This window comes from Budorcas taxicolor, chromosome 10 (assembly GCF_023091745.1).
Source record: "Budorcas taxicolor isolate Tak-1 chromosome 10, Takin1.1, whole genome shotgun sequence".
Classification (NCBI taxonomy): domain Eukaryota; kingdom Metazoa; phylum Chordata; class Mammalia; order Artiodactyla; family Bovidae; genus Budorcas; species Budorcas taxicolor.
The window spans coordinates 66,153,746-66,179,570 of NC_068919.1; the positions used below are offsets into that span (position 1 = coordinate 66,153,746).

Genomic DNA, 25,825 nt, shown 5'->3' on the forward strand with positions numbered 1-25,825 from the left:
TTAGATCCAGTTGGAATCTTAGTTTCATCATGCACAAGGATTGTGGTTGCAGGTGTTATTTACTATCTATAAGCCTGAAGTTTCTCCCCTGTGAAATGGAGCTAATCACAGGTTTCTCTTAGATTTGTGGTGAGGATTACAAGCAATAATCAGTAGAACACAGTTCCTGGTGCTTACTAAGTGCCCAGTCAATGATGGTAGGGTTACCAGGAATATTATCTGCAGCCAAGTGGCAGTGACTGCCAGCCCTCACGTCTAATGGTGAACATCTTTTAGAAAACTTTAGCGTATTCTAAAACAAAAGAAAAGGAACCATTTCTTAAGAGCCTTGACCCTTTAGAAATAGCCCGTGGGATCACAGCGGGGAGAGTATAGTGTGTAGACAGAGCGAGCAGGGCAGTGAAGGTTTCCACATTCCTGAGAGGCCCTTGAGGGGAGCAGCCTTTGGGAGGTGAGTCAGCACACCTACCCAGTTCTGAAGAGGCTGCTTAGGGCTACTGAGTCACTTTTCCCTTAAACCAGGAGCCAGCCTCTCCCCACCCCCTTTCTTCCCTTCTATTTCAGAGTCACATCAATACTAAGAGGTACAGTGAGAATGATAAAATATAATTACCATGATGACAAATCCACAGATGATGTTCTTTATGAAAATGGATTCTCCTTGGACATGCTGGCTCACTCAGAAGGGCCACTGAGTGACAGACCTCCCAGTTGTGCTTCTTGTAAGTCAAAGGGAGTAGCTGCTGGCAGAAAGGTCCTGGGAGTGGCCAAGAAGAGACTCCCCAGCTTTGGGGAAGACTTGAGTGTTTACTCCTTGGAAGAAAAGCTATGATCAACCTATATAGCATATTCAAAAGCAGAGACATTACTTTGCTGACTAAGGTCCATCTAGTCAAGACTATGGTTTTTCCTGTGGTCATGTATGGTTGTGAGAGTTGGACTGTGAAGAAGGCTGAGCGCCAAAGAATTGATGCTTTTGAACTGTGGTGTTGGAGAAGACTCTTGAGAGTCCCTTGGACTGCAAGGAGATCCAACCAGTCCATTCTGAAGGAGATCAGCCTTGGGATTTCTTTGGAAGGAATGATGCTAAAGCTGAAACTCCAGTACTTTGGCCACCTCATGTGAAGAGTTGACTCATTGGAAAAGCCTCTGATGCTGCGAAGGATTGGGGGCAGGAGGAGAAGGGGACGACAGAGGATGAGATGGCTGGATGGCATCACTGACTCGATGGACGTGAGTCTGAGTGAACTCCGGGAGATGGTGATGGACAGGGAGGCCTGGTGTGCTGCGATTCATGGGGTTGCAAAGAGTTGGACACAACTGAGCAACTGAACTGAACTGAACTGAGCACTTCACTGCTGATGGGGGGCTGGATAGAGCACTCACCCCTTCATAACATTTCCAAATATGTCTCTGTGATGACTTTTTTATTTCAAGGCAACTTATCTTCATTTTCCCCCAATATTCTTTACTCTGTGCAAGACACATCTTAGATGCCATGGAGAATACAGAGATGTCTGTCTTTAAGGAACTTTCAAAATTAGGGAAAATGACAAAATCCACCAAAATAAAGATAATAATAATAATAACACTTACTGATATTTTACTGTTTCCAGGCTCTGCTTTAAGGCCCCTTCAGTGTCTTTTTATTTGGACTTCCCTGGTGGTCCAGTGGTTAAAACGCCATGCTTTCACTGCAAGGGGTATGGGTTCCATCCCTGGTGGGGAACTAAGATCCTGCATGCCATGTGACTAAAAAAAGTTTTGTTTTGTTTTAAATCAAAACAGTGCTATAAGAAAATGTAAGTATCATCTCAATTTCAAAGATGAGGAAACTGAGGTCTGTGAAAGTAAGGGGCTTTCTTGGTGTCTAAAATGATAAAGAATCTGCCTGTAATGCAGGATACCTGGATTCGATCCATGAGTTGGGAACATCCCCTGGAGAAGAGAATGGCAACCTACTACAGTATTCTTGGACTTCCCTGGTGGTTCAGATGTAAAGAATCTGCCTGCAACTTAACTAAATCCTTGTTGGTGTTATTGCATGTGTGTATGCAGGACTCATCTTAGTGTGAGTTACTTGGAAGTTACTTTTTGTGAAATAACTCACACAAAAATGAATCCTGCATACACGCATGCAATAACACCAAGGAGGATTTAGTTAAGTGTCCTGATAGTTTGTAACAGAGAAGGATTACTTCCTGTGTATTGCCATCAGGGCATTCTTCACAGAGGAAGCAGCGTTAAAGCAAAGTATTGAAGAACATAGGGGGGTTGAATGGGCTTCCCAGGTGGTGCTGGTGGTAAAGAACCCACTGCTGGTTCAATCCCTCGGTCGGAAAGCTTCCCTGGAGGAGGGTTGGCAACCCACTCTATTACTTTTGCCTGGAAAATCCCCATGGACAGAGGACCTTGGTGGGCTGCAGTCCATAGGGTCATGGAGTCGGACACGACTGAAGTGACTTAGCCCACAGAGGGTTGAATTGTGGCCCCCAAAAAGACACATCCTCTTCCAAACTGGGAATGTGACTATTTGGAAAAAGAGTTACTGTAGGTGTAATCCAGATAAGGAGCTTGAGATGAGATCATCCTGGATTTTGGGGGGGCCCTAAATCCTGTGACAAGTGCCCTTTTAAGAGAAAGGCAGGGGGAGATTGGAGCTACTGACACACAGGGAGAAGGCCATGAGGCGATGAAGACAGAGATTGGCAGCCCTAATTCAGGGGTGCTGGCAAACACTAGGAGAGAGGATGAAACAGCTTGTCCCTGAGAGAACCAGTCCTGCCAGCACCTTGATTTTGGACTCATGGCTTCCAGGATTGTGAGAGAGTAAATTTCTCTTGTTTAAAGCCACCCAGTTTGTGATAATTTATTGTGGCAGCCCTGGGAAATGAATACAAAGGGTATGTGAGAATCGCTGGGAAACAACAGCTCAAGCTAAGACACTGAAGTGGAAAAATACAGAGATGTGAGTGTGTGTCTCTTTCAGTTTGGTTGAAGCATAAAGATCCTGAAAGGGAACAGGGTGTTGAAGATGGAGGTCATATCATATGATGGAGGGTGGTGAATTTCAGGTTAAGAAATCTAGATTTTATTTGCTGAGCAATGAGGAAAATTAATTAGAAAATTAAGGTATCCCTGAGCTGGCAAGAGGTGATGTGTGAGTGTGTACTCAGTCATGTCTGACTCTTTGCGACCCACGCAGGGTAGCCCTCCAGGCTCCTCTGTCCATGGAATTTTCCAGGCAAGAATCCTGGAGTGGGTTGCCATTTCCTTTTCCAGGGGATCTTCCCAACTCAGGGATCGAACCCACATCTCTTTGCATCTTCTCATTGGTAGGCGATTTCTTTATCACTACCACCTAAAAGCAAGAGATAATACGTATGTATACAGTTACTTCAGTCATGTCCAGCTGTTTGCAACCCCATGGACTGTAGCCCTCCAGGCTCCTCTGTCCATGGAAACTTCCAGGTAAGAATACTGGAGTGAATTGCCATAGCCTCCTGCAAGGGATCTTCCTGACCCAGGGATCGAACCCACATATCTGCATTGGCAGGTAGGTTCTTTACTGCTGAACCGCTAGGGAAGCGCAAGAGGTAATAGGGGCCTGAAACAAGGCAAAGGGATTGGAAGGAAGAAAAGGGACAGAGGAAGGTGTCTTGTGGGAATCCGAGAGACTTGGCAATGGGTAGATCTCAGCCTGACTTGCTAAGTAGCTTGATCCGTATTTTACCTGCTCTTGTTTATGCGCCTTTGTCTTCTGACCTGCATCACACTCACATGTTAAATGAGCTACCTCAAGTCTTTTGGCTGCCTGTCAAGTCGGATTATGAACTTCTTCTGGTCTTCTGGCAGTCAAGCTGCACTCTAGGTTGGGGACTTTTTCTGAATCTTGGGACTGCTTCTTTGACTAAGATCTACCCCTGCTCCTCCTACGTGAGCTGGACCTCTGGAAGCTTCGGAAGCTGTTCCAGCACCCTTGGTCACCTGGTCCTGGCTCCCATCCTGCCTGAACTGGGAGCAGGGCCTCATTCCTGCTATGCTGACCTTATTCCAGCATTCTATAATAGATCTGTCTTAATATTTGATGCAGTGTGTGATGGAGAGACAGCATGGATCAAGCCATGACATCTGGAATAGGTGCAAATCCCAGAGCCTTTTCAGAAGTTGGACGCTGGCCATGCCTTGGAGACCTTCAATGTGGTCTGAGTCTTCAAGCCTTATTAACATCATATTCCTTTGGTTAGTTTTCCCCAATCATGCTGACCCTCTTGATCTGGTTTTATAAATAGTGTGAGACCAATGGGAGAAAAAGAAAGGGAACCAGAGTTTACCCAGGGCTGACTCAATGCCAGTTATCTTGTGAGGTGCTTTGCATATGTTATCTCATTTCATCTTTGTGTCAGAAGTATGAGGCAGGTGCTATTATCATTTTACAGATGAGGAAATAGAAGCTCAAAGCACTTAGGTCATATGGTGAGTGGTGCTGCCAGGATTCAACTTTGGGACTTGCCCAGAGACCACACTGCCTCCTACATAAGAGATCATTTGTGGTCAATGCTACTAAAGTGGTAGAATTCAGTTTTGGGGATATGTGCAGGATTTGGCTGGTATGTGCTGGTTTGTTTAATTTTGTGCCATGATTTTGTAAGATCATTTCTCCCATGGTACCTCCTAGAGCCTAGGCACTGACCTAGTATTTCCTGGACAGCAGCTTCCAGAAGGTTTGAGGACTTTCTAGGCTGATGAATTTGTGCTGTTTCACAAAAGAACAAAAGTGTTTCAGCATCAGGTTGCAGTTTTCAGTTTTCTGGTTGCATTGCTAGGTTTGGTTGTATTGATATCTTGGAAAGAGTGAATACAAAGTGTTCTTTTATGTAGCCTGTGTCTCTGCATTGGTTTGGGGAAAGGAATGGTTTTGGTAGTGTCACAGCAGTACTGCTTGCAAAACCTGTGATGCTAGGGCCTCTGTTCATGGTTTCCAAACCCAAGCAAATATCCTCAAGTCCACTACACTAACAGCCTTTGTATAAGCTGTTTTGTCCCACCTTCCTCTTGCTCAGTCCCACAAAGTGCTTCTCCCTTCTTTCTGCAATTCCAATCCTACACTTTGCTCTTGGCTCAGTCCCAGCTCACTCCCTCCATTAAGCACTATCTGATCAGCTTTACCTTTCTGGATTCCTGAGGCCAGTTTGCTTCCATGGTGCTCCTCCCCAGCTCTCTTTCTAACTCTGGATCTGTGCATTATCTCTTTAATGGATTGTAGCCTCTGAGAGTGAGTGTGGTTAGTCTTCCTTATGGCACCATGGTGCCTGGAAGAATGAGGGGCATACAACCAGGGCATTCATTATTGATTGAGTCCATAAGTTGCACATACATTTCTAGAACACAGACTACCTTGCACAATCTGCATTGCTTTCTCCACCATGTAGAGAATACAGTGCAAATTCCTGAGCATGGAATTTTTGTTTTAGGGAAAAACAAAACACTGTACTTCTAGCCTCTAAAAATGCATTATCACCGCTCCTATGATTCTCTCAGCCAAGAATACCATTTCTGGATTGTGTGTCCCTGGAAATTTTTCCTAGACTTCAGCTGTCACCTTCTGTGTGGAGCTCTTCTTGATCTCCCGGGACACAGCTAAGACAGTTTTTCTTCAGAGCATCTGTACCATATCACTTTAGCTCCACCTGGCCTGTATTTCATTTGACCCTGTCCTCTATTTCATTGTTTACACTGACTCTGGATTGCACACTGCTTAAGGAGCAGAAGGGTGTGGATTCACTTCTACACCCAGTTAATGCCCCATGTAGGATAAGCAGCCTTTCATTAAGCCTGCCTCTGGTTGGCGTAGCCCCTACTTAGTAGGAAACAGCAGTAGCTCTGACGGCTTGCTTGTAGAGGAGCTGAAAGGGGAGGGCTAGGAGGAAATGTACCTGACCTTTCCTTCTTTCCACTGTCTTCCCTGGTGGCAGAGACAGGGTTCTTGGGTCTCGTTTCTGGATGCATAACTGGCTGTCCTTAGCAACCTCTGTTTCCTGGAGAGGAAATAGAAATCAGTGCGGATTCAGGTACACACATCGCATCAGAGGCAGGCCAGGGCCTCTGTGTCTTATGAGTCAGCAGGCATTAGACCAAGCTCATCTCTTCCCTTACCTCTAAAAGCCACAAAGCAGCAAACTCATTAGCTCTGCACAGGGAATCAGGAGCATTAGGCCAAGGTCAGAGCAACCTGGATTGTTGCAAGGATTGCTTTTTTTTCAGGGTTGGCGCGGTGAGCCGGTTTCCTTCAATTGCTCACTGCCAGTGAACCAGAGATTTCCTCTTGACATCATTAGTTGGGTGAGCCAGATGTCAGCCACTAGCTGTTTCTAACTTCCCCAGCTTGCTGAGCTCATTTGGTCTTTTATGATTTAGTAAAAAATGTCTCAAATCTTCATCCGTATGCAGTAAGTAGCTCAGATACTTTCCCAGTAGCTCTGAAAATTCTTTCCAGCAGCACAAACAGAAGAAGCCTGTGTTCCCTCTGCCCCTTCTCTCTGTTTCCTCTGCTTTCTTGGTCTCCACTCTACTTTCTGCCTTCTGTATGCCCTGTTCCTTTTGCATATACTGCCTACTCACTGGACTCCTTACAAACCCTCAGCGCCCAGAGTGCCATTGTTCCTGGCTGTGAGTGCTGCAGAGTTTCCCAACGATTTGGGCAATGGAGTGCATGCCTGTGTATGCGTGTGTGTGTTTCCTAGGGCTGTTATTACAAAGTAATATAAACTGAGTGGCTTAAACAACAAGAATTTATTGTCCCACGGTTCTAAAAGCTAAAACTCTGAAATCCAGATGGCAGTGGGACTATGTGTCGGCTCAGAAGATACTAGGGAAGGATAACTGCGGGCCTCTCTCCCAGTTTCCGACGCTTCTTTAGGTTGTAGTGTGGTGTTTTCCCTGTATCTGGATTTTCTCTTTCTATAAAGACACTAGTCCCACTGGATCAGGGGCCCACCCTTCTCCGGTATGACCTCATCTTAATTACATCTGCAAGTCCTGTTTCCAAAGTCACATTCTGAGGTACAGGGTGTGGGGGTGTTAGGACTCCAACATTTACATTTTGGGAGGATATAATTCAACCCATAACAGAGAGGAGTGTGTGTGTGTGTCTACGTGCATATTATGTATATTAGGGTTAGGAGTATTACCTTATAGAATATAAGGGCAAAACACTTGCAAATGAATACTTACCCTTCTTAGTTTTTTAAAGTCCCTAAGCCATTGTGTACTTTGGGGAAATTCCTGTGGTCCTCTCTCTCCCTTGGCCTCCTGCCATGTTGCTGGACCCCATCTTACCCTCTTCTTGGACTTCTCTTTGCTTCAACAACAACTCCAAAAATGTGTGTTTCTGATGTAAAACAGTTAAACTATTTTCCTCTCTCTACAAACCATATAGATGTGATCAAGAGGGCCATCCTAGTAACCAAAAAATCCATTTTAAGATGTTTTTTTAACAAAGATAGTTCTCTGGTGAAGGAGAAATTCTGTAACCAACTCTGACAGAAACCTTTTTTTCCCCTTCCGTCAGTACATAAAATAAAATTATTTGTTGTTCTAAGTATTTTAGCAGATTAGCCTTTTAAAATTTATTTTATTTCTGGGTGCATTGAAAAAATGATGCCTCTTGCACAAAAACAGAAGGAAACAAACAAACAAACAAACCCAGAAATGATAGAGAGAATAGGTTGTGTATCTTAGGCCGGGGAGGGCAGCTCATTTCCCTTCTACTGAAAGACATACTGATAAGCATGGCATTCTTTTCTGCTGAGCAAGGACATGGCTTCGGAGTCCTCTACAAAGCTGACTCAGGCTGCCATTATTAAGTCCATTAGAGAAGCTGGGGGTGAGGAAACCAGTTTGCCACCACTGGGAGGCAATATGAAGGGAGTTGTATTTTCTGGTGATTACTTCTATTTCTGTTCACTCACAGTTGCTGGTTTGGGGAAATGAGTAGAGTGTGGAGAATGTGATTTCTGTAAGAGTCAGTATAAACTGTGATAATAAACAACCCCCCAAACTTGGTATTTCTTGCTCATGTGACTCATTTTTTCAGAATTAGTTAAGGATCTGCTCTGTGTTACCTTTATCTAGGAAGTCAGGCTGACAGAACAGCCTCTATCTGGAACATTGCTAGTCTTGTGGCAGTAGAAAACAGACCATGGTGAATCATTCACTGACTCTTAAAATTTCTGCTTATAAGTTACTCATGTCACTTCTGTTCACATTTCATTGGCTAAGCCTGATGTCAGTGAAGTGGGCAAGCGTACCCTCCCTTAGGGCTGGGCAGCAAACACATTAATTCAGCTTACATCATATATTTACATTTTATTGTTCTTAAATAAAGGGAGTGAAAGAAAGGAGACTTTTCTCTTTATCAGTTTCAATGGCTGTTCCTTATTTTTCTTACTGTATATAGTAGAAATCTTATTTTGAGGTTTAAAGACTAGAAATACACATTTGATGTGATTAACCTCAGGACTTTTATTATTCAGTGTCTTTTCTTCAGCTGGGATATAATTAGTTTTAACAGAAGGCTGTTTAATGGTCAAAATGAGGTGTAGTATTAATGCAGATTAAGATAATCGTAGTGGTTAAATTTGACTCTAATTGTCTGACACAATAGTGCTGTCTTTTAATCACCTTCATAGCAGAATAAAGGTAAATTGAACAGTATTAACCTCATGAACCATACCCTGCTCAACTTTCTGAAAATATACTGTACCCTTATACATAATTTTACTAGGAAAATAACCTTTTCATATTGAAATAGCTACGATAATGTTCACTTCATCCCATTTAATGTAAAAGTTTCAGCATGTGACATACAAAGCAGAATTGCTAACACGTTTGGAAGAACACTGGTTTAGAAAGTGTTGGTAGATGTTACATTCAAAGAGGTTTAGTAATTCGAGGGTTCAGGAGTGCTTGGTTAAACACAGTGAATCTGTTATGCAAGAAGTCTGAGAGTCTTCATGATGCATTATTAGCGAACGAGCCACTTACATGGTAGTATTCTTCAGAGCACACTTTAGAAAATGCTGACGCACAGCTTTCAGCCAGTCCATTACAACCGTTTTTCAACCTCTCTGGAAAGTCAGTCCTTCAAGCCTTCTGTTTGTTTCTAATTAATCAGCCCTCTGCTTTCTTTGCGTCCCTGTTTATCCATCTTAGACTGAATGATTCATCATTTTAGTAACATGCTTGGCCAATTATCTAAGCCCCCTTATTTCTTGTTTGTACCAATCTGGCAAAACCCCACTGTGGATGGAGCCAACTTTCTGCTTCCATTGAGCCCTGCTGGAGAAAGCCAGATGATCATTTAGTGTCAATTAGGCCCTTAATATCTGACAATCCTATTAGGCTTCCCGTTCAGCTTACATCCTACTCTCCCACCCCCTCTAAACTCTGCACATCCTTTCTACTTTGTGGATTCTACAACTGCCTCTCTCTTCTCCCCAGCTGCATATCCTACCCACCTAGCTCCTTCACACAGCACAGTTGTGCCCGGTGTCCCTCATCCTACAAAAGTCCTGTGGCTGCCCCCATTCCAGCCTGCTTTTCCCCTATTGAAATGATAGAAATGTTCCTCCTCTATCTAAGGACAATCCCTCTACTTGTACTTGGATTTGCATACCCTCCCAACTTTCCACAGATCGTACACTGTGGATTATACTTGCTTTTTCTTATACAGAGTCAATTTCAATTTTTAACTAGTGTTTCTCATCAGCAATCAGCTTTTACATATGTGTGAGTCTTTCCCATTACACAGAGGAAGGGAAGAAGAAAGGAAAGAGAAAAGGAGGGAGAGAAAAATTCTCCCTTGACAGTACAATCTGTTTTAGCTAGTACTTCTCTGTGGCCCCAGGTCTCTTTCCATTTCCTCTTCTCTACTCTTTACTGAGTTTGCTACCATTAAATGTTTTAAATTGAGCTTTAGGATACATATGGTCATGTGCCCCAATCTTAAATGCACAGCTCAGTAAAGTTTGACATTTTTATGCACCCCACGTAGCTACCACTCAGAACATTACCAGGTAATAGAACAAAAAGGAACAAAAAGTAGCAATATCCTCAATGTTTACTAACTTGTTATCTTAACAATACATCCTAATGATTACTCCATAGCAGTGAACCGAGAACTTCTTAATTTTTTCTCTCAACTGAGTAGTGCTTCACTACTCAGCTGTGCCAACGCTTATCAGTATTCTACAGATGGACCTTTAGATCGATTCCAGTCTTTTGCTATTACCAATAGCTCTTCAACGAAGAGTTACATACAGACATCCTTCAGTATTTCTGCCAACGTTTGTTTGATTCTAAGAAATGACTTACTGGGCCAAAGGTTAAGTACATTTGTAATTTGCCTAGATATTGTCAAGTCTTCTGTGTAGAGGTTGTACCATTTATATTCCCAACTGCAATGTATTAGGGTATGCCAAAATACTCTGTTTCCCCACAGACTTGCTAATAATATGTTAATAAATGTTTGAAGTTTATATGCATATCTTTTTTCCCTCTTCTTATTTTCTTGTAGCTTACTTGAAATATAATTGACATACAGTATACTACACACAATTTGATGAGTTTTCTCATATGGATGCTATGAATCACACTACAATCAAAATAATGGATACAGCCTGCTCATCCCAAAGTGTCTTCAGGTTCCTTGGTAATCTATCTTTTCCTCCCCAGTCCCATCTCCTAATATTTTACTTCTCATACACTCTTTCTCAAGGTGTCAAGAAGTGTGTCCTCCAACATGAGGGAGTAAATTAAGAGAGGGAGAAAGGGCCATCCTTTCTCAGCATGAGGGTAAAGAAGTCCAAGTCTATGGGTTGCTGCAATGCAGGCTGATGGCGCCAGCGTGGAGGGCAACCCTTATGGATGTGGTGCAGGCCTTAAGACTCTAGAGTAGATGAAGGTGAAACCATTGCAAGTTTTTTTGGAGTAGAGATGTAGCGCTCTAAATAGAATGTTTTGTGACTGAAAAACCAAGCAAGTGAAAAAAATAATTGATAAGGGAAAAAAAAGGAAAAGTTATCCTGATATGCGAAATGGCTCAACTATGGATGGCATTTGCATTGTAACTTTAATGTAAATATCGAAGTTAATTCAACCACAATTCTGATATGAGTCTTGCAGGGGAGTGGCAGAATGGGAGTGCATGCGGTAGGGGTGAAAGAAGGCTGACTCCTTATCTTCGCGTGGGCAAACCGAAGGAGCTTTCTTACAGCTGAAAGATCAAGAAGGAGCAAAAGAAGCACGGTCTCAGCTCCTTCCTACATCGCCTTACATCTTGGCTTGAGTGACGTGTCCCGGTGCCACTTTTCCTGACTGCCCTTGGTGGCTCTTTCAGGCAGTCTTGTGCATACCTTTATTAAGGCACCACCAAGGCTTTTTATTTACTTTTCTGCATACCCATGAGATTGTGAGCTCCTTGGGAGGAAGGACAGTATTTTATATCCTCTTGGTCTGACAGATAGAAAGTGTGAGTTAATAAACAATACTACAGAACACCGCAAAAGCAAAACTATAAAGTCTTGGTAAAATTAAGAGAAATTTAAGCATCTATTAAGAACCACAGCATACTGAAATTAAAATAAAATCATAAAGATTTAAAAATATTTACTTATCTGACTCCTGAAACTTAGAAACATTCTACCTTGCATGGTGATGAGCAGTAGTCATGCACAAAATCTCCCCTTAACTCTTTAGGCTACTGAGCAGTTTTCTTAATGAAACTAAGTGCTTAGTACCCTTTCATAGGGGCATTTATTGAACTTTCTCATTCACTAACAAAAAGGTTTTATATTCATTTTTCCATTACCTCCTGCTGGGGTAATTTCATAAGCCCTAGGTGTCTTGTCAGGAACAAGAAACCAGTATAGCCATGAAACATTGTGGGATATTAAATTGTACTTAACAGTACAGGTGTGTACTCAGTTGTGTCCGACTCTTTGCGACCCCATGGACTGTAGCCTACCAGGGTCCTCCCTCCATGGGATTCTCCAGGCAAGAGTACTGGAGTGGGTTGCCATTTCCTTCTCCAGGGGATCTTCCCAACCCAGGGATCGAACCCAGGTCTCCTGCATTCCAGGCAGACGCTTTAACCTCTGAGCCACCAGGGAAGCCCTAATTACTATTGAAACTCAATGTCAAACATGTTAATTGATAAAATATTTCAATTTGGTGGAGATGGAGAGCAAGTGGGAAAAGTGAGTTAGGGGGTGAAAGAGTGACTATTTGATTAATAAAAATAATTTTGCTGAACTATTTCCTTTACACTGTGAGTTCCTCAAATGCATTTAAATTCAATTCAGTTGGCCACAATTTGACTTACATTTAGATTTTTTTAGAAGCCCATTTCTAACATAAACAGGTCAATCTGTTTTCCTAAAACTACAATATTTTCGGTTCTATGCTGCAAATGACAAACGAGGTGGAGGAGGCACCTCTGAGCATTCCACTCAGTGACCTAGTTGCAAAATTTTCGTTGTCCATCTTCAAAGCTCTGTGCTTTGTCATGCCCAGGGGGAGGAATGCTTTCACAAGCAGATGCAATTATGGTTCTAATGGATCAGAAGTAAGGTTTCCACATGCCATTGGCTGAATAGATATAAAAAGAGGGGTTCATGATGTTGATGGGGTGATTGTACCTGGCTCCTAAGAAGAAATGAAGTTGCTGCCTGTGAAAAAGAGATAAGCCCAGCAGATCCCTTTGAAGGAAGGACTTTTGGCCCAGCTACAGGCAATGTGGTGTGCAGTCAGCTTCCAGATATCAGACCTTTAGCTGCCAAGAGCCACCTTGCACATGCCACACCCTTCCTGGGATAGCTGGTGACTGAGTGACCGGCAACACTTGCTTCAGAGCTCCCGCCCCACCAGGCTGGCTTAGGCTTTGCCAGGTTTATACTGCAGTTTTGCTCCTCTGCTCAATTCTGCTTCCCCCTCCTTAACATCACTGGTGTTGATCCCTAACAAGCACCTTGCACCCCAAACTCCCATCTCAGTATCTACTTTCAGAGAACCCAACTGGCAACATGGCACACAGGGAGGGCAAGAAGGAATATGGATGGGACTCTAGGGAACCACTGGACTGCCTCCGCCACTGCCAGTGGTAGAAGTGGAAAACTACAGTAACTCGATAGCAGCTGGACCAGGAGGCTCAGCTCCCACAGGAATTAAGGTTTGGTTCACTTCTTCAGGCAAAAATCCAAACCAGCTGAGATGCTGATGGAGAACCAAGGAAATGTGGGACAGATGGTGGGAAAACAAGCCATAAATATTAACTGTAGTATTTATACAACATTGTGGAAGTAAGAACAATCTCAGCAATTCATGTTTTCTTCTCTGCCATTGTGTATGTATTTACATACTTTAATTTCCCCTCTCCTTTCTTCTTCCTTCACTGGGCTTCCCTGGTGGCTCAGATGGTAAATAATCTGCCTGCAATGCAGGAGACTCAGGTTCCATCCCTGGGTCAAGAAAATCACCTAGAGAAAGAAATGGCAACCCACTCCAGTATTCTTGCTTGGAGAATCCTATGGACAGAGGAACCTGGTGCGCTACAGTCCATGGGGTCACACAGAGTTGGACACAACTGAATTGACTTAGCTCTCATGAAGAAGTGGAGAGAAAGAAGGAAAAGGAAGAGAGGAAGGAGGAGAAGAAGATGAAGAAGAATCACTTTAATATACCTAACATTTACTGAGCACTTGAATTAACTTATTTAATGTTGCTGTTGAGTCGCTAAGTCATTTAATCTTTAGGACAGCACTTCGAGAATGGTACTATTATTATCTCCATTTACAGATGAAATGAAGCCTCCTACAGTTTAATTAACTTGGCCACAGGTACAGAGCGTTTGCCCCTAGGCATTCTGTGTATAGAACTCATGCCCTATGCTCACTTAGTTTGCTGCAGAGGAGATAGGTCATTCTTTAAGGCTGCCCAGCTTCTGAGTCCTGTGTTATGCTTGGGAAATTTTCTTTCACACGAGTCTGGGTAGCAGACAGAGCCCACCTGGGCCTACAAAGCTGAAAGTGCCTCTACTCACTTTCCAGTTTCCCTTGCACCTTGGATATGGCATGTGATCAAGACTCACTCATCCTGTGTGCTCTCTGGGGGCCACTGCAGCAGGATCAAATTTCAGGAGCTCCAGGGTCAGTGCTGCTAGTGATAGGCTCCAGTGTCCAGTGGTGCCAGGGGTGTTGGGGGGTCAGAAACTGCCCCTTCCAGTTCTTGGCAGCTTGGCAGTGGCAATAGGCCTGTCCTCACTAGACCAGTCCCATTTTTTTGGCCACATTCTTTGGCTTGTAGGATTTTATATCCCTGACCAGGGATCGAATGCAGGCCCTTGGCAGTGAGAGCACTGAGTCCTAACCACTGGGAATTCCCAGTGATCCGTCTTAAAACATTATTTTGGAAGTTCTTAGCTATGAAGTTTACTCTGCAGTCTTCTTGGCAATTCTGTGAGGTTCCTCATGTTCTAATTTGTAGTAACAGCCCTCATAGCTGTTTAGCCTTGTTTTCTAAAATGAAATACTAGCTTCACATATACAGCTAACAGCATTTTCTTTACCAGGCCCTATTCTAATTTCATTTCGTATATAAGCCAAATGAAGTCTTAGAAAATCTTAAGACTTCAGTTCATCTCTTGTCTACATTTTACAGTGAGGAGACTTAGGTACAGAGAGCTTAAATGACTTGTCCAAGGTCACAGAGAGATTTGATCCCAGCCCAGGTGGTCTGTCACCATAGTCGACACTCACCGGGGCTCTTTCTTTTCTAAAATCTTCTGTTTTGATTCTACCCATTCTTGCATGGCTGCATTTTGTTATCAGAGAATTTTGGATTGTCTTCGTTTTCAAGAAGAACTCATAGTTATTTCCTTTGAGCTCTTTCATGCTGGAGAATATTTGCCCTCTGCTTTATTTTATGAAAGCAAATTTGTGAATATAAATTCTTTTTTTAATATGAATTTTTAGGTCACTCTTTCTTATAGAACACTCCAAACATGGTTCTGCTGTCCTCCAGAACAGAAAATATCAGTAAAGATAGATAAAATTTGAATAATACAATTAGCAAACTTGATCTAATGAACATATATAGGATGCCATAAAACAACTAGAGAATGTACATTTTTTATGCTGTTCAGAATGTTCCGGAAATTGACTACTTAATAGTCCAGAGTTTGTGTCAATACATTTTGAAAAATTGGAACCACGATTTCTGACTACAATGCAGTTAAAATTCAAATCAGTTTGTAAAAAATGACCGTGAAAATCTTATATGCCAACAAATCTTAAAATAAACTGCTAAATTATTCACAGGTAAAAAAGCTCAGAAAATTCAAAATACATAGAACTGAAAAATAAAAACAAATGTAACAAAAAATTTGAAGATTTAGCTATAGCAATGCATATAGGGAAACATAATCTTAAATGGATAATTTAGAAAAGCCAAAGGCTGAAAATTAATGAGCTAGGTGGCTAATTTAAACGTTATTAAAGTAATAACAGAATAAACCCAAGGAGTAGTAGAAGTATGGAACTAATACAGTAGAAATTAATGAAATGGAAAAAAGGTAGAAAAGAATCAACAAGCAAAAAATTGGTTCTTTGAAATGAGTAATAAAATTAATATATCTCTGGAGACTTAGTTTAAAAAAGAGAAAGGCACAAAAGCACTATACTGGGAATAACTGGGACATAACACAAGGGACAACAGAGATTAGAAAGAAATTATGAAAAAAACTCATTTTTAAATAAATATAAGTGAACAAATACCTAGTTTAATAAAAGTAATTAATCAAGATTAACTTAAAAAGTTCAAACCCAACCCTGAGTACTCCTTTAAACACACGGAATTGGTAATTTCAAGGGAGATTCTCCTAAAGAAAACAACTGCTCCAGATCGTTTTGAGGACAAGTTCTAATAAACAGTTGATGCAAACCTTTTAGAGAATTGAATAAACAAGAACATTTATTCATCCTGTAGGATTTATTAAATTGTTAATTTCAGAAGGTTGCAGTAACTGCTAGAAAAATCAACAAAGTATTTTGTTAACTCTTGTTAAATTTTTCAGCAGTTCAAAGTAACTCTTGGGTTAACTGTATGCTCTATCTGATTCAGTTAACATAATTGAACTTACCTCAGTTAATTAGAGCCCAGTAGAATCCTGTTTTAAGTCCTCTTATTCATCTATATTAATACAGGGGCTTTCTATGTGGTCCAGTGGTAGAGAATCCACCTGCCAATGCAGGAGACACAGGTTCAGTCCCTGGGTTGGGAAGATCTCCTGGAGAAGGAAATGGCAACCCACTTCGGTATTCTCACCTGGGAAATCCCATGGACAGAGGAGCCTGGCGGGCTACAGTGCCTGGTGTTGCAAAGAGTTGGATGTGACTGAGCGACTAAACAACATACTAAGAGAAGTGATCATCCTTTGTGAGAGGTGGGAACTTGCCAGCAATCTCTGAGAGCATGATGTTGCAATATCTATAGGCAGAGGGTTTGCAAAGTCCACAAACTCTTCCAAGGGAATCACAAATGGGAGAACTTCTTGTACTACTTATATCAGTTCAAATTTGCCCCATTTTTTTCCACTCAAATAATCTTATATAGGGAATTCCCTAACAGTCCAGTGGTTAGACTCTGTGCCCTCGCTACTGAGGCTCAGGTTCAATCCCTGGTCAGGAAACGAAAATCCCTACAAGCCACGTGGGTGGACAAAAAAAAACAACTTATGTAATATTCCTGAGTTGGTATAATCTCTTTTCTCCTCAAATTCCAAAAAATCTGAAATATGGAGCTCCACCTTTACCACTGAATTTAAGAGGAATATATTTAATTGATGTAAAGTATAATTGAGCCATTTTTTTCTCTCCTTGTACTGCATGCTGCTGAAGTTTATAGGTTATGAAAATCTGCCTATTTATGATACCTGAAAAATCCTCTAATTAATCCTAGCTGTGCCCTCTGGTGCTCTTGTTGGGGTTCCAAGGGCTATCTTTTTCTTTCATGACCAAATACATGATCTCTGTCCTACATGTTTATCAGTCACAATTGCAGAATTCTTGTTGACTTGTCTATTTTCTCCATTCCCTGGGCTTATTTTTTATTTCTAGTGGAAGCATGACTCCCAGCTTCTTCTAGAGGCTCTTGATTTCCAGCAGTCCACAGAATCTTTCCTGTTCAGCATTAAGCTAGAGGTAAAATATCAATAACCTCAGATATGCAGATGACACCACCTTTATGGCAGAAAGTGAAGAGGAGCTAAAAAGCCTCTTGATGAAAGTGAAAGAGGAGAGTCAAAAAGTTGGCTTAAAGCTCAACATTCAGAAAATGAAGATCATGGCATCTGGTCCCATCACTTCATGGGAAATAGATGGGGAAACAGTGGAAACAGTGTCAGACTTTATTTTTGGGGGCTCCAAAATCACTGCAGATGGTGACTGCAGCCATGAAATTAAAAGAGGCTTACTCCTTGGAAGAAAAGTTATGACCAACCTAGATAGCATATTCAAAAGCAGAGACATTACTTTGCCGACTAAGGTCCGTCTAGTCAAGGCTATGGTTTTTCCTGTGGTCATGTATGGATGTGAGAGTTGGACTGTGAAGAAGGCTGAGCGCCAAAGAATTGATGCTTTTGAACTGTGTGTTGGAGAAGACTCTTGAGAGTCCCTTGGACTGCAAGGAGATCCAACCAGTCCATTCTGAAGGAGATCAGCCCTGGGATTTCTTTGGAAGGAATGATGCTAAAGCTGAAGCTCCAGTACTTTGGACACCTCCTGAGAAGAGTTGACTCATTGGAAAAGACTCTGATGCTCGGAGGGATTGGGGGCAGGAGGAGAAGGGGACGAATGAGGATGAGATGGCTGGATGGCATCACGGACTCGATGGACGTGAGTCTGAGTGAACTCCGGGAGATGGTGATGGACAGGGAGGCCTGGTGTGCTGCAATTCATGGGGTCGCAAAGAGTCGGACACAACTGAGCAACTGAACTGAACTGAACTGAGCTGAACTGATGGGTTTGGAGTAAGACACACTCTATTTGGACCTATAAAACTAACAAGTCCAAGGGTAATTTTTTCAACATTTCTTCTGCTCAGTTTTCTCATCTGTTAACTAGGAACGGTGATTCCTGCCTTGCAGGACTGAATGTTTGTGTCCCCCTAATAGTTATATGTTGAAACATTATCCCTACCCTTACACCCCAGCATGATGGTATTGGGAGGTAGTCAGGATTACATGAGGTCATGAGGATGGAGTCCCCATGAATAGGATTAGTGTGCTTCCATGTGTCATGAGAGAGGGTGCACCTTCTCTCTGCAGTTAGGGATGTGACTAGAGGTCCACCAGCAGACAGAGGACGTTCACCAAAACTCAGCCATACTGGCCCCTTATCCCAGACTTCCAGCCTTCAGAACTATGAGAACTAAAGTTTCGTTGTTTATAAGCTACCCGTTCTATGGTTTTTCTGTTTAAGCAGCACAAACAGACTAAGTCTAAAATAGTAATAATAAGGTTAGAATGAAAGTAAGTGCTTAGCATAAAGCTTAGAATTCAGTAAACACTCACTGCCTGCTGCTTATCATTATTATCATCATCTCCATTCCCAAAGCCAGTTTTCTGTGTGTTATAGGGGTAAAGAGATCTTCAAACTGTTTCTTCTAATCTCCATTGATTATCTATTGATGTAATTCATTTGGGGGAAGGGCAAGTTTTTATTTTTATTTTATTTTTGGCCATATCATATGGCATACAGGCTTTTTGCCATGCAGATCAAACCTGTGCCCCCTTCAGTGGAAGTGTGATTCTTCTTCTTTTCATTTTTTTTAATGTGGACCATTTTTAAAGTCTTTATTGAACTTGTTACAATATTGCCTCTGTTTCATGCTTTGGTATTTTGGCCACAAAGCATGTGGAATCTTAGCTCTCCAACCAGGGATTGAACCTGTACTCCCTTCATTTGGAAGATGAAGTCTTAACCACTGGATCATCAGAAAAGTCATGGAATTATGAGTTTTTAACCGCTGGACTGCCAGGGAAGTCCCAAGAGCATGTTTTTAGGTTTTAATATTTAAATACCCTGTGAGATCTGATTTCTGGGAGCATCAACTGGGAACATAATGGCGATGATAGCTTGTATTTCTAATTGCCTTTAATGTACTCGTAGCCTTCCTGGGAGCCACTAACAAGGCCTTATGAAATATCTTAGCTATTGGTATAGCAATGTCTCTTGCTTTCAGGACCCTCAACAGTGAGTTAATATTTAAATCTTATAACTCAGATGGGCAGTTGGTACAAGTTTCTGTGTGATTTTTTTCACAGATATAAAGAAAGTAGTTTTTCTCATACTTTTTGCCAAGAAAATGCACTGGTCATAGCAAACACCCTCTTCCAACAATACAAGAGAAGACTCTACACATGGACATCACCAGATGGTCAACACCAAAATCAGATTGATTATATTCTTTGCAGCCAAAGATGGAGAAGCTCTATACAGTCAACAAAAACAAGACCAGGAGCTGACTGTGGCTCAGATCATGAACTCCTTATTGCCAAATTCAGACTCAAATTGAAGAAAGTAGGGAAAACGGCTAGACCATTCAGGTATGAGCTAAATCAAATCCCTTATGATTATACAGTGGAAGTGAGAAATAGATTTAAGGGCCTAGATCTGATAAACAGAGTGCCTGATGAACTATGGAATGAGGTTCGTGACATTGTACAGGAGACAGGGATCAAGACCATCCCCATGGAAAAGAAATGCAAAAAAGCAAAATGGCTGTCTTGGGAGGCCTTACAAATAGCTGTGAAAAGAAGAGAGGCAAAAAGCAAAGGAGGAAAGGAACGATATAAGCATCTGAATGGAGAGTTCCAGAGAATAGCAAGAAGAGATAAGAAAGCTTTCTTCAGCGATCAATGCAAAGAAATAGAGGAAAACAACAGAATGGGCAAGACTAGAGATCTCTTCAAGAAAATTAGAGATACCAAGGGAACATTTCATGCAAAGATGGGCTCGATAAAGGACAGAAATGGTAAGGACCTAACAGAAGCAGAAGATATTAAGAAGAGGTGGCAAGAATACACAGAAAAACTGTACAAAAAAGATCTTCATGACCCAGATAATCATGATGATGAGATCACTAATCTAGAGCCAGACATCTTGGAAAGTGAAGTCAAGTGGGCCTTAGAAAGTATTACTACGAACAAAGCTAGTGGAGGTGATGGAATTCCAGTTGAACTGTTCCAAATCCTGAAAGATGATGCTGTGAAAGTGCTGCACTCAATATGCCAGCAAATCTGGAAAACTCAGCAGTGGCCACAGGACTGGAAAAGGTCAGTTTTCATTCCAATCCCAAAGAAAGGCAATGCCAAAGAATGCTCAAACTACCGCACAATTGCACTCATCTCACATGCTAATAAAGTAATGCTCAAAGTTCTCCAAGCCAGGCTTCAGCAATACGTGAACCGTGAACTCCCTGATGTTCAAGCTGGTTTTAGAAAAGGCAGAGGAACCAGAGATCAGATTGCCAACATCTGCTAGATCATGGAAAAAGCAAGATAGTTCCAGAAAAACATCTATTTCTGCTTTATTGACTATGCCAAAGCCTTTGACTGTGTGGATCACAATAAACTGTGGAAAATTCTGAAAGAGATGGGCATACCAGACCACCTGACCTGCCTCTTGAGAAATCTGTATGCAGGTCAGGAAGCAACAGCTAGAACTGGACATGGAACAACAGACTGGTTCCAAATAGCAAAAGGAGTATGTCAAGGCTGTATATTGTCACCCTGCTTATTTAACTTCTGTGCAGAGTACACCATGAGAAACGCTGGACTGGAAGAAACACAAGCTGGAATCAAGATTGCCGGGAGAAATCTCAATAACCTCAGACATGCAGATGACACCACCCTTATGGCAGAAAGTGAAGAGGAACTAAAAAGCCTCTTGATGAAAGTGAAAGAGGAGAATGAAAAAGTTGGCTTAAAGCTCAACATTCAGAAAACGAAGATCATGGCATCTGGTCCCATCACTTCATGGGAAATAGATGGGGAAACAGTAGAAACAGTGTCAGACTTTATTTTTGGGGGCTCCAAAATCACTGCAGATGGTGACTGTAGCCATGAAATTAAAAGAGGCTTACTCCTTGGAAGAAAAGTTATGACCAACCTAGATAGCATATTCAAAAGCAGAGACATTACTTTGCCGACTAAGGTCCTTCTAGTCAAGGCTATGGTTTTTCCTGTGGTCATGTATGGATGTGAGAGTTGGACTGTGAAGAAGGCTGAGCGCCAAAGAATTGATGCTTTTGAACTGTGGTGTTGGAGAAGACTCTTGAGAGTCCCTTGGACTGCAAGGAGATCCAACCAGTCCATTCTGAAGGAGATCAGCCCTGGGATTTCTTTGGAAGGAATGATGCTAAAGCTGAAGCTCCAGTGCTTTGGACACCTCCTGAGAAGAGTTGACTCATTGGAAAAGACTCTGATGCTCGGAGGGATTGGGGGCAGGAGGAGAAGGGGACGAATGAGGATGAGATGGCTGGATGGCATCACGGACTCGATGGACATGAGTCTGAGTGAACTCCGGGAGATGGTGATGGACAGGGAGGCCTGGCGTGCTGTGATTCATGGGGTCACAAAGAGTTGGACACGACTGAGTGACTGAACTGAACTGAACTGAACAGCTTCATTGGGCTTTCTTGGTGGCTTAGATGGTAAGGAATTCGCCTGCAAGGTGGGAGATCTGGATTTGATCCTGGGTTGGGAAGGTCCGCTGGAGGAGGGAATGGCTCCAGTATTCATGCTTGGAGAATTCCATGAACAGAGGAGCCTGGTGGGCTACAATCTATGTAGTTGTAAAGAGTTGCATCCGACTGAGTGACTTTCACATTCAGCCTCATTGGACCCCTTATCAGTGTTTGGCATACTTGTGAACTGAAATTTTAGTGACTATTTTAAAAGATTGCTCACTAGTATAAAGCGATATTCAAAATTTATGATCATCATTTCAGATTTTTAAAGATTGTATGCAATTTCTGTCATGGCAGTGTCATAATGGGTAACTTGATTCTTTGTTGGGACTTGCCCAGGGGCCGTACTGTTGCAGTTTTTGAATGTGATTTAAAACAAGCTGAATAATACATCATTGATTTATCTTCTAGGTATCTGAAGAATCATCTGGAGTTAGGGAAAATTTAAGGTGTTAGTCATTGAGTCAGTTGTACACAGTGGAGTTTTCTGAAGATATCCTGATGTTTTACCTTCAACATTAAAAGTCTAGATAATAGGTGCTTGAAGTCAACTTTGGGTCAACTTCAGATACAGTTTATGCTCCTTAGATTTCTTTGGATTCCACATCCTAAACCTGTAGCTACTTATTCTATCCTAGCCACAATCAAAGCCACCCAGCTTCACTGGGGCCCACGTGGCTCTGCTCCCTCTGACCAGCCTCTCACTGGGAGGGCTGGGTCACTCCTCTTGCTGTGATCCTGCATCCAGGCCAACCACCCTATACCTGAGTGTTCTGACACCTCGGGTCACCTCTGGACCTGGACAAATACTATACACTAGGCATGGCAGTCTACTTTCCCAGAAATCAGAAAGGTGCTTGTGTTAATCAAGGTTCTCCACAGAAACAGAACCAACAGGGTGTTTGGTTGCCTACTGTTCTTTTTTATTTTGTCAATTGTTTATTTTTTATTTTAAAAAATATTTATTTGGCTGTGTCAGCTCTTAGCTGTGGCACGCAGGATCTTCATTGTAGCATGCAGGATCCTTCATTGTGGCCCACGGGCTCCACTGTAGTTGTTTGTGGCAAGCAGGCAGGCTTAATTGCCCCAAGGCATGTGCAATCTTAGCTCCCCTAGGGATCAAACCCAGTGACCCATACTGGAAGGTGGAATTTTTTTCATTCAAATGTTATTTATTAATTTAAAATTAACATGTTATTAATTATAATAAATGGGTAGTAATAAAATATATTAATTTAAATTGTATATTAAATATATAGTAAATAATTTGATTTTTAGATTTTATAATAAAACTTATTTTAATATTTTGATTTATTATATTAGTTATATAATAAATGATTCAATTTATTGATTTTATTTATAATAAAATAAATTGATTTAATTTACTAATTAAAAATTAATGAAAATTAAGTTTCATTTCAATAATGAAAATCATGATCTTCAAGATCTTGGAAGGTCACATACACACTGCTACATTTAACGTGGATAACCAACAAAGTCCTATTGTATAGCACATGAAACTGTTCAATTTTATGTGCCAGCCTGGAGGAGAGAGGGGTTTGGGGGAGAATGGATACATTTATATGTGTGGCTGAGTCCCTTTGTTGTTCACCTAAAACTACCACAACATTGTTAATTGGCTGTACCCCAATATAAAATGTTTTTGGTGTTATATAAAAAAAAGTAAGAATATGAAAATTACAGGTTTGAGTCTGTACGTTAAGTTGTTATGATTTGTAGCAATAAAAAATTCCACTAGCATAAGACCCATGTTCGATCCGTGGGTCAGGGAGATCCCCTGGAGTACGAAATGGCAACTCACTCTAGTATTCTCGCCTGGAAAATTCCATGGACAGAGGAGCCCAGCGGGCTACAGTTCATGGGTTCGCATAGAGGTTGAACGCGACTGAGTGACTAACACTTCAGGGATGAGGAGAACAAAAACTCATCTAGAGCTTCTCACCCACATGTTATATCATGATATGCCAAGGTCTGGTTTCTGCCTTGACTCTCATCAGTGGTTTCCTTCTCGCATGAGGTACTAGTGCGCACAAAGGATAGTAACTACTCTGTTACCATGTGTGCCTTTGTCATTAGCTTCTACAATAGAGTCATTCATTAAGGGATTGCCAATAGCCATTTCTGTCTTCTCTCTGAATATGATTCTTATCATTTGCTTTGCAGCTATTGTTCAGCAATGCCATGACATGCACTTTACTTGCAAAGTATTATTACTTTTAATAAGGTTCATAAGAATGACAGATAGGCATTGTTTTGATCCAGCAGCAAATTTTACTGTTTTCGTATTGGAGAATATTATTTATTTTCTGCTTGTTTTGAAACAGAACAGATGATTGGTTCATCTGAGTGGTCGTGATGCTTTGTTAGAACATTACACAGAGAGTTCATGCTGCCATCTGGCAACATTTTGAAGCAGACAACATTGCTGAGAACTAGAGAATAAATTAATTAATGACTATCATTCAACTTCAAAGATTAATCATATTTCTTGTCTGTATTTTTCATCTTTTGTTACTTATAGGAAATCAGTATACATTGTATATTTGTTCTAGATTTCTAGTCACTTTTTATGTGGTTGTTCTCAAGTATAGTGTTTACATTATTATTTTCATTACTCTGTTTATACTTTGATGAACTATTTTATTTATTTATTTGGCTGCACTGAGTGGTTTGCAGGATCTTAGTTCCCTGATCAGGGATTGAACCAGGGCCACGGCAGTGAAAGCACAGAGCCCTAGCCACTAGGCCACCAAGGTACTCCCTCAATGACCCATATTTAAATTATTGCTGCATTGGACATAAAATATAACAAAGGGTAATTTCAAAAGTACAAATTCAACAAATATAAATTTTATTAAATGATATTCAAATATGTTCTCTAAGATAAATTACGATATAGTAATTGAATATAAGCTGAAGCGAAGTGATTGAAGTAGTCCTTGTAAGACTTTTACAACTTTAAGAATGTAATGATTACTATACATGAGATGAGATTCATGGGAAAATCCTATTTAGTTATATTAATGCATCTCACATTTTTAAATGTATGTGGAACAGTTTATAGGGCTTTGCTTGAGGCTTTAAGGTATGGTGTTTCAGATACCAAAAGTTCAGAACACCATGCAAAGACTTTAAAGTAGATGTTCAAAAATCAAAGAATCAATAGAGCCTTCTACAATGATGGAAATGTTCTGTATCCATGTTTCCTGTGTGGAAGCCTCTAGCCACATGTGGCTATTGAGCCCTTGACTTATAAGTACCATGACTGAATTTTTAATTTTTTGTAATTTTGATTAATTTATAAAGTTGATTAATTTATTTCTTTGCTTTTACTTTTTTGACTGTGCCACTTAATTTGTGAGATATTAGTTCTCTGACCAGAGATCAAACCCACGCCCTTTGCAGTGAAACCATGGAGTCCTAACCACTGGACCATCATGGAATTCCCAATTTTGATTCATTTAAATTTAAAGGATAGAAAAGCTGGCTTAAAACTCAACATTCAGAAAATGGCATCTGGTCCCATCACTTCATGGCAAATAGATGAGGAAATAATGGAAACAGTGACAGACATTATTTTCTTGGGCTCCAAAATCACTGAAGATGGTGACTGCAGCCATGAAATTAAAAGACGCTTGCTCCTTAGAAGAAAAACTATGACCAACTTAGACAGCATATTAAAAAGCAGAGACATTATTTTGTGGACAAAGGTCCATTTGTCAAAGCTATGGTTTTTCCAGTAGTCGTGTATGGATGTGAGAATTGAACCATAAAGAAAGCTGAGTGCCGAAGAATTGATGCTTTTGAACTGTGGTGTTCGAGAAGACTCTTGAGAGTCCCTTGGACTGCAAAGAGATCAAACCAGTCAATTCTAAAGGAAATCAATCCTGAATATTCAATGGAAGGACTGATGCTGAAGCTAAATCTCCAATAGTTTGGCCACCTGATGCAAAGAACTGACTCCTTGGAAACGACCCTGTTGCTGGGAAAGATAGAAGGC

General features: G+C 41.3%; 1 non-coding gene across 1 annotated transcript; it reads right to left on the reverse strand.

Moving 5' to 3' along the window:
- Nucleotides 1-12,098: 12,098 nt before the first annotated feature.
- On the reverse strand, nt 12,099-12,170 carry TRNAS-GGA (transfer RNA serine (anticodon GGA)). The gene has a single exon. It is a non-coding gene; the product is annotated as a tRNA-Ser (tRNA).
- Between the last annotated feature and the right edge of the window lie 13,655 nt (nt 12,171-25,825).